Genomic DNA, 8,807 nt, shown 5'->3' with positions numbered 1-8,807 from the left:
CAATTGAAGGACTAATTCTCCTCTGTTAACATCTATCACAGCTCCTGCTGTGGCTAGGAAAGGTCTTCCAAGGATGATGCATTCATCCTCCTCCTTCATAGTGTCTAAGATTATGAAATCAGCAGGGATGTAAAGGCCTTTAACCTTCACTAATACGTCCTCTATTAATCCATAAGCCTGTCTTATTGACTTGTCTGCCATTTGTAATGAGAACATGGCCGGCTGTACCTCAATGATCCCCAGCTTCTCCATTACAGAGAGTGGCATAAGATTTATGCCTGACCCCAGGTCACACAATGCTTTTTCAAAGATCATGGTGCCTAAGGTGCAGGGTATTACGAATTTGCCAGGATCTTGTCTCTTTTGAGGTAAAGTTTGCTGAACCTATGTATATAGTTCACTAATGAGCAAGGGAGGTTCACCTTCCCAAGTCTCATTACCAAATAACTTGGCATTCAACTTCATGATAGCTCCTAAATATTGAACAACTTGCTCTCCAGTTACATCTTTATCCTCTTCAGAGGAAGAATAGTCTTCAGAGCTCATGAATGGTAGAAGGAGGTTTAATGGGATCTCTATGGTCTCTATATGAGCCTCAGATTCCCTTGGGTCCTCAATAGGGAACTCCTTCTTGCTTGAGAGACGTCCCATGAGGTCTTCCTCATTGGGATTCATGTCCTTTCCTTCCTCTCTAGGTTCAGCCATATTGATTATATCAATGGCCTTGCACTCTCCTTTTGGATTCTCTTCAGTATTGCTTGGGAGAGTACTAGGAGGAGTTTCAGTGATTTTCTTACTCAGCTGGCCCACTTGTGCCTCCAGATTTCTAATGGAGGACCTTGTTTCACTCATGAAACTTAAAGTGGCCTTAGACAGATCAGAGACTAAGTTTGCTAAGTTAGAGGTGCTCTGTTCAGAATTCTCTGTCTATTGCTGAGAAGATGATGGATAAGGCTTGATATTGCTGAGCCTATTTTTTCCACCATTATTAAAGCCTTGTTGAGGCTTTTGTTGATCCTTCCATGAGAAATTTGGATGATTTCTCCATGATGAATTATAGGTGTTTCCATAAGGTTCACCCATATAATTTACCTTTGCTATTGCAAGGTTCTCAGGATCATAAGCTTCTTCTTCAGAAGATGCCTCTTTAGTACTGTTGGATGCATTTTGCCATCCATTCAGACTTTGAGAAATCATGTTGACTTGCTGAGTCAACATTTTGTTCTGAGCAAAAATGGCATTCAGAGCATCAATTTCAAGAACTCCCTTTCTTTGAGGCGTCCCATTATTCACGGAATTCCTCTCAGAAGTGTACATGAACTGGTTATTTGCAACCATGTCAATAAGTTCTTGAGCTTCTGCAGGCATTTTCTTTAGGTGAATGGATCCACCTGCAGAATCGTCCAATGACATCTTAGAGAACTCAGATAGACCATAATAGAATATATCTATCATGGTCCATTCTGAAAACATGTCAAAAGGACATCTTTTGGTCATCTGTTTGTATCTTTCCCAAGCTTCATAGAGGGATTCACCATCTTTTTGTTTGAAGGTCTAAACATCCACTCTAAGCTTGCTCAGCTTTTGAGGAGGAAAGAACTTAGCCAAGAAGGCCGTGACCAGCTTATCCCAGGAGTCTAGGTTATCTTTAGGTTGAGAGTCCAACCATGTTCTAGCTCTGTCTCTTACAGCAAAGGGGAAAAGTATGAGCCTATAGACTTCAGGATCCACTCCATTAGTCTTAACAGTCTCATAGATCTGCAAAAACTCAGTTAAGAACTGGTAGGGATCTTCTGATGGAAGTCCATGAAACTTGCAGTTCTGTTGCATTAGAGCAACTAATTGAGGTTTTAGCTCAAAATTGTTTGCTCCAATGGCAGGAATTGAGATGCTTCTTCCATCAAACTTGGAAGTATGTGTAGTATAATCACCAAGCATCCTTCTTGCATTATTGTTGTTGGGTTCGGCTGCCATCTCCTTTTCTTGTTCAAAAATTTCAGCAAGGTTGTCTCTGGATTGTTATAATTTAGCTTCTCTTAGTTTTCTCTTCAGAGTCCTTTCAGGTTCTGGACCAGCTTCAACAAGAATGCATTTTTTCTTGTTCCTGCTCATATGAAAGAGAAGAGAACAGAAAAAGAAGAGGAATCCTCTATGTCACAGTAAAGAGGATCCTTATTATTAGTAGAAGAAGAAAGGGGATAAAGAAAGGAGAATCCAAACACAAGAGTGAGGATAAGGGCAGTGATTTGAGATGAAGAGAAGTGTTAGTAAATGAATGAATAAATAGAATAAGATGAGAGAGGGAGAAATTTTCGAAAATAAATTTTGAAAAGGAGTTAAATGATTTTGAAAAAAAAGGAAGATAAAATTAAAATTTTAAAACAATTAATTAATTAAAAAGAATTTTTGAAAAAGAGGGAGGTATTTTCGAAAATTAGAGAGGGAAGAGTAGTTAGATGGTTTTGAAAAAGATAAGAAACAAACAAAAAGTCAAATAGTTAGTTGAAAAAGATTTGAAAATTAATTTTGAAAAGATAAGAAGATAAGAAGTTAGAAAAGATATTTTAAAATCAAATTTTTGAAAAAGATAAAATTTTGAAAAAAGATTTGATATAAAAGATAAGATAAAAAGATATGATTAAAAATATATGGTTAGAAAAGATTTAATTTTTAAAATTAAAATTAATTACTTAACTAACAAGAAACTAAAAGATAAGATTCTAGAATTTAAAGATTGAACCTTTCTTAACAAGAAAGTAACAAACTTCAAATTTTTGAACCAATCACATTACTTGTTAGTTAAGTTTCGAAAATTTTGAAATAAAATTAAGAAAAGGTTTTGAAAATAATTTTTGAAATTTTTGAAAATCATGAAAGAAAAATGAAAAAGATTTGAATTTTGAAAAAGTTTTAAAAAGATAAGATTTTTAAAATTTGAAAATTTGACTTGACTTATAAGAACTAACTAATTTTAAAAATTTTTGACTAAGTCAACCCAAATTTTTGAAATTTTGAGAGAAAAAAGGAAAAGATATTTTTTATTTTTAAATTTTTAATGATGAGAGAGAAAAATACAAATATGACCCAAAACGTGAAAATTTTGGATCAAAACCAATGATGCATGCAAGAACACTATGAATGTCAAGATGAACACCAAGAACACTTTGAAGATCATGATGAACATCAAGAACATATTTTTGAAAATTTTTGATGCAAAGAAAACATGCAAGACACCAAACTTAGAAATCTTTAATGCTTAGACAATATGAATGCAAAGATGCACATGAAAAACAATAAAAGACACAAAACAAGAAAACATCAAGATCAAACAAGAAGACTTACCAAGAACAACTTGAAGATCATGAAGAACACTATGAATGCATGAATTTTCGAAAATTGCAAGAACAAAATGAATATGCAATTGACACCAAACTTAAAATATGACACAAGACTCAAACAAGAAACACAAAAATATTTTTTATTTTTATAATTTTATTATTTTTTTTGGATTTTATTTTATATTTTTCGAAAAACATATAGGAAAAAGGAAGTAATGAATTCAAAGTCCTCAATCAAAATCCCAGGAATCATACCAGGTTAGTCTAAAGCTTGATGGCCAGCCAAGCTTCAGCATACCATTTTGAAACTCTAGAATTCATTCTTAAAAACTCTGAAGGATTTTTCGAAAATAGAGGGAAAATCTTTGAAAAATATTTTTGAAAACTTTTTGAAAAGAAAATAAAAAAAAAAAGAAAATTACCTAATCTGAGCAACAAGATGAACCGTCAGTTGTCCAAACTCGAACAATCCCCGGCAACGGCGCCAAAAACTTGGTGGACGAAATTGTGATTCATACTTGAGTTGTTGTTCGAAATTAATTCCCTGGTAATGGCCTCAAAAACTTGGTGCTCAAAACCATGGTCCATACATAGTTTCACAACTTCGTGCAACTAACCAGCAAGTGTACTGGGTCGTCCAAGTAATAAACCTTACGTGAGTAAGGGTCGATCCCACAGAGATTGTTGGTATGAAGCAAGCTATGGTCATCTTGTAAATCTCAGTTAGGCGGATAATAAATGGTTATAGAGTTTTCGAATAATAATAATAAATAGACAGAAAATAAAGATAGAAATACTTATGTAAATCATTGGTGAGAATTTCAGATAAGTGTATGGAGATGCTGTGTTCCTTTTGAATCTCTGCTTTCCTGCTGCTTTCATCCAATCCTTCTTACTCCTTTCCATGGTAAGCTGTATGTAGGGCATCACCGTTGTCAATGGCTACATCCCATCCTCTCAGTGAAAAAGGTCCAAATGCTCTGTCACGGCACGACTAATCATCTGTCGGTTCTCGATCATGTCGAAATAGAATCCCTTGATTCTTTTGTGTTTGTCATCACACCCAACAATCGTGAGTTTGAAACTCGTCATAGTCATTCAATCCCGGAATCCTACTCGGAATACCACAGACAAGGTTTAGACTTTCCGGATTCTCATGAATGCCGCCATCAATTCTAGCTTATACCACGAAGACTCTGATCTCATGGAATGGAAGGCTCGGTTGTCAGGCGAGGGCAACCATGCGTCGTGCATCAGGAATCCAAGAGATACACACTCTAGCTTTCGCTTGTAGAACGGAAGTGGTTGTCAGGCACGCGTTCATAGGGACGGATGATGATGAGTGTCACAGATCATCACATCCATCAGATTAAAGTACGAGTAGTATCTTAGAATAGAAATAAGATTGAAATTGAATAAAAGATGTAGTAATTGCATTAAAACTCGAGGTACAGCAGAGCTCCACACCCTTAATCTATGGTGTGTAAAAATTCCACCGTTGAAAATACATAAGTGATGAAGGTCCAGGCATGGCCAAATGGCCAGCCCCCAAAATGTGATATGAATTCGAAAATAAGGAGAAGGACCAGATATGTGGTCAAAAGACACTGAATACAATAGTAAAATGTCCTATTTATACTAGACTAGCTACTAGGGTTTATAGAAGTAAGTAATTGATGCAGAAATCCACTTCCGGGGACCACTTGGTGTGTGCTTGGGCTGAGTGATGAGCGGATAATTTGTACGCTTTTTGGCATTGTTTTTAGTATGTTTTTAGTATGATTTAGTTAGTTTTTAGTATATTTTTATTAGTTTTTAGTTAAAATTCACTTTTCTGGACTTTACTATGAGTTTGTGTGTTTTTCTGTGATTTCAGGTATTTTCTGGCTGAAATTGAGGGACCTGAGCAAAAATCTGATTCAGAGACTGAAAAGGACTGCAGATGCTATTGGATTCTGACCTCCCTGCACTCGAAGTAGATTTTTCTAGAGCTACAGAAGCCCAATTGGCGCGCTCTCAAAGGCGTTGGAAAGTAGACATCCTGGGCTTTCCAGCAATATATGATAGTCCATACTTTGCCCAAGATTTGATGGGCCAAACTGGCGTTCAAAGTCACCTTCAGAATTCCCAGCGTTAAACGCCGGAACTGGCACCAAAGTGGGAGTTAAACGCCCAAACTGGCACAAAAGCTGGCGTTTAACTCCAAGAAGAGTCTCTACACGAAAATGCTTCAATGCTCAGCCCAAGCACACACCAAGTGGGCCCGAAAGTGGATTTTTATGTCATTTACTCACCTTTGTGATTCTTAAGCTACTAGTTCCCTATAAATAGGACCTTTTACTATTGTATTTTCATCTTTTGATCACTTTAGATCTCTAGATCAATCTTGATAGCTATCTTTGAGTAGTCTTATGCTATCTTAGATCATTGGGAGGCTGGCCTCACGGCCATGCCTAGACCTTGTTCTTATGTATTTTCAACGGTGGAGTTTCTACACACCATAGATTAAGGTGTGGAGCTCTGCTATACCTCGAGTATTAATGCAATTACTATTGTTCTTCTATTCAATTCAGCTTGTTCTTATTCCAAGATATTCATTCGCACTCAAGAACTTGATGAATGTGATGATTATGTGACGTTCATCATCATTCTCACTTATGAACACGTGCCTGACAACCCCTTCCGTTCTACAAGCAAACAAGGCTTGAATGTTTATCTCTTGGATTCTTTAATCAGAATCTTCGTGGTATAAGCTAGAATTGATGGCGGCATTCAAGAGAATCCGGAAGGTCTAAACCTTGTCTGTGGTATTCTGAGTAGGATTCAATGATTGAATGATTGTGACGAGCTTCAAACTCGCGATTGTGGGGCGTTAGTGACAGACGCAAAAGAATCACTGGATTCTATTCCGACATGATCGAGAACCGACAGCTGGATAGCCGTGCCGTGACAGGGTGTGTTGAACATTTCCACTGAGAGGACGGGACTGTAGCCATTGACAACGGTGATGCCCAACATACAGCTTGCCATGGAAGGGAGTAAGAAGGATTGGATGAAGACAGTAGGAAAGCAGAGAGACGGAAGGGACAAGCATCTCCATTCGCTTATCTGAAGTTCTCACCAATGAATTGCATAAGTATCTCTATCTTTATCTTTATGTTTTATTCATATATCATCCATAACCATTTGAGTCTGCCTGACTAAGATTTACAAGGTGACCATCGCTTGCTTCATACCAACAATCTCCGTGGGATCGACCCTTACTCGCGTAAGGTTTATTACTTGGACGACCCAGTACACTTGCTGGTTAGTTGTGCGAAGTTGTGTTTATGCCATGGTATTGAGCACCAAGTCTTTGGGACCAGTACTAGGGATTATTTGAGTTGTGAAAAGTAGTGATCACAATTTCGCATACCAAGTTTTTGGCGCCGTTGCCGGGGATTGTTTTGAGTATGGACAACTGACGGTTCATCTTGTTGCTTGGATTAGGTATTTTTTTTGGAATTTCTTTTAGAATGAATTCTAGAGTTTCATGATGATCTGTTGAAATCTGGCTGGCTGTGAAGCCATGTCTAATCTTATTGGACGGAGGTTTCAATTTATCATCACAAGAGCCTGTTGATTTCTATCAATCTTGCTGTTGAAGCAATGATCTGCTGAGGCTTGGCTGGCCATTGGCCATGTCTAGTGTTTTGGACCGGAGCTTTCTTTGAAAGCTTGGCTGGCTGTGAAGTCATGTCTAATTCCTGGATCGGAGTCTTAGACTAGCATTGCAATGATTCCTGGAATTCTCATTAAGAATTCTGAAACCTTTATTTTCTTTTTTCATATAATTTTCGAAAAAGCACAAAAAAATTACAAAATCATAAAAACCAAAAAATATTTTATGTTTCTTGCCTCAGTACTAGTGTCTTATTTTAAGTTTGGTGTCTTGCATGCATTGTTTATTTGATCTTGGTTCTATTTTCAAGACAATAATACAGAGAACTGAAGATTCAGTACATGCAGCAGAGGAATTATACAGAAAAAGCTGGGCGTTCAAAACGCCCAGTGAAGAAGGGCAAACTGGCGTTTAAACGCCAGCCAGGGTGCCTGGCTGGGCGTTTAACGCCCAAAAGGGTAGCATTTTGGGCGTTAAACGCCAGAATGGATACCATTCTGGGCGTTTAACGCCAGGATGGCACAAGAGGGAAGATTCTGTTTTCAAATCAAATTTTTTTCAAGTTTTCAAAGTTTTTCAAAATCAAATCTTTTTCAAATCAAATCTTTTCAATCAAATGTTTTCAAAATCAATTTCTTTCCTTTTTCAAAGATACTTGCTAACAATTAATGATTTGATTCAACATTTCAAGTATGTTTCCTTTTCTGTTGAGAAAGGTTTAACGTTTGAATCATATCTTTTCTTGTTAGGCAAGTCATTAATTTTTTTAAATCAAATCTTTTTTAAAAATTGTTTTTCAAATCATAACTTTTCAATCATATTTTTTTAAAAAAATAAGTTTTCAATCATATATTTTTTATTTCTAATTTCAAAATCTTTTTCAAAAATCACTTGATTTCTTTCCCTCTTTTAGTTTTTGAAAATCAATTCAAGTTTTTCAAAATGTTTTTAAAATTTTTTTTTTCGAAAAACTCTTCCTCTCTTCTCACATCCTTCTATTTATGGAGTAACACTCCTCCTCAATGCACAATTCGAACTCTATCTCACTAAGTTCGAATTCTTCTGCCTCCTCCTTCTATTTTTCTGTTCCTCTGACACCTCAAGGAATCTCTATACTGTGACATATAGGATTCCACATTTTCTTGTTCTCTTCTCTTTCATATGAGCAGGAACAAAGACAAGGGTATTCTTGTTGAAGCTGACCCTGAACCTGAAAGGACCTTGAAGCGAAAGCTAAGAGAAGCTAAGGCACAACTCTCTGTAGAGGACCTAACAGAATTCTTTAAAGAAGAACAACCCATGGCAGCCGAAAACAACAACAATGCAAACAATGCAAGGAAGGTGCTGGGTGACTTTACTGCACCTACTCCCGACTTCTATGGGAGAAGCATCTCTATCCCTGCCATTGGAGCAAACAACTTTGAGCTTAAGCCTCAATTAGTTTCTCTGATGCAACAGAATTGCAAGTTCCATGGACTTCCATTGGAAGATCCTCATCAGTTTTTAGCTGAGTTCTTGCAAATCTGTGACACTGTCAAGACTAATGGGGTTGACCCTGAGGTCTATAGACTTATGCTATTCCCTTTTGCTGTAAGAGACAGAGCTAGAATATGGTTGGACTCACAACCTAAAGACAGCCTGAACTCTTGGGAAAAGCTAGTCAATGCCTTCTTGGCAAAGTTCTTTCCACCTCAAAAATTGAGTAAGCTTAGAGTGGAAGTCCAAACCTTCAGACAGAAGGAAGGAGAATCCCTCTATGAAGCTTGGGAAAGATACAAACAATTGATCAGAAAATGTCCTTCTGACAT

The 8,807-nt window shown here is 37.0% G+C and overlaps 2 non-coding genes across 2 annotated transcripts; one reads left to right on the top strand and one right to left on the bottom strand.

The window, feature by feature from the left end:
• Positions 1–1,471: 1,471 nt before the first annotated feature.
• Positions 1,472–1,575, top strand: LOC130937204 (small nucleolar RNA R71). Its single transcript, XR_009068433.1, has one exon. It is a non-coding gene; the product is annotated as a small nucleolar RNA R71 (small nucleolar RNA).
• A 7,128-nt stretch (positions 1,576–8,703) lies between these two features.
• Positions 8,704–8,807, bottom strand: LOC130938489 (small nucleolar RNA R71). The gene has a single exon (XR_009069652.1). It is a non-coding gene; the product is annotated as a small nucleolar RNA R71 (small nucleolar RNA).

The sequence above is a fragment of the Arachis stenosperma genome, chromosome 6 (genome assembly GCF_014773155.1).
Source record: "Arachis stenosperma cultivar V10309 chromosome 6, arast.V10309.gnm1.PFL2, whole genome shotgun sequence".
NCBI classification, from domain to species: Eukaryota; Viridiplantae; Streptophyta; class Magnoliopsida; order Fabales; family Fabaceae; genus Arachis; species Arachis stenosperma.
This window is presented reverse-complemented; position numbering and strand designations above follow the sequence as displayed.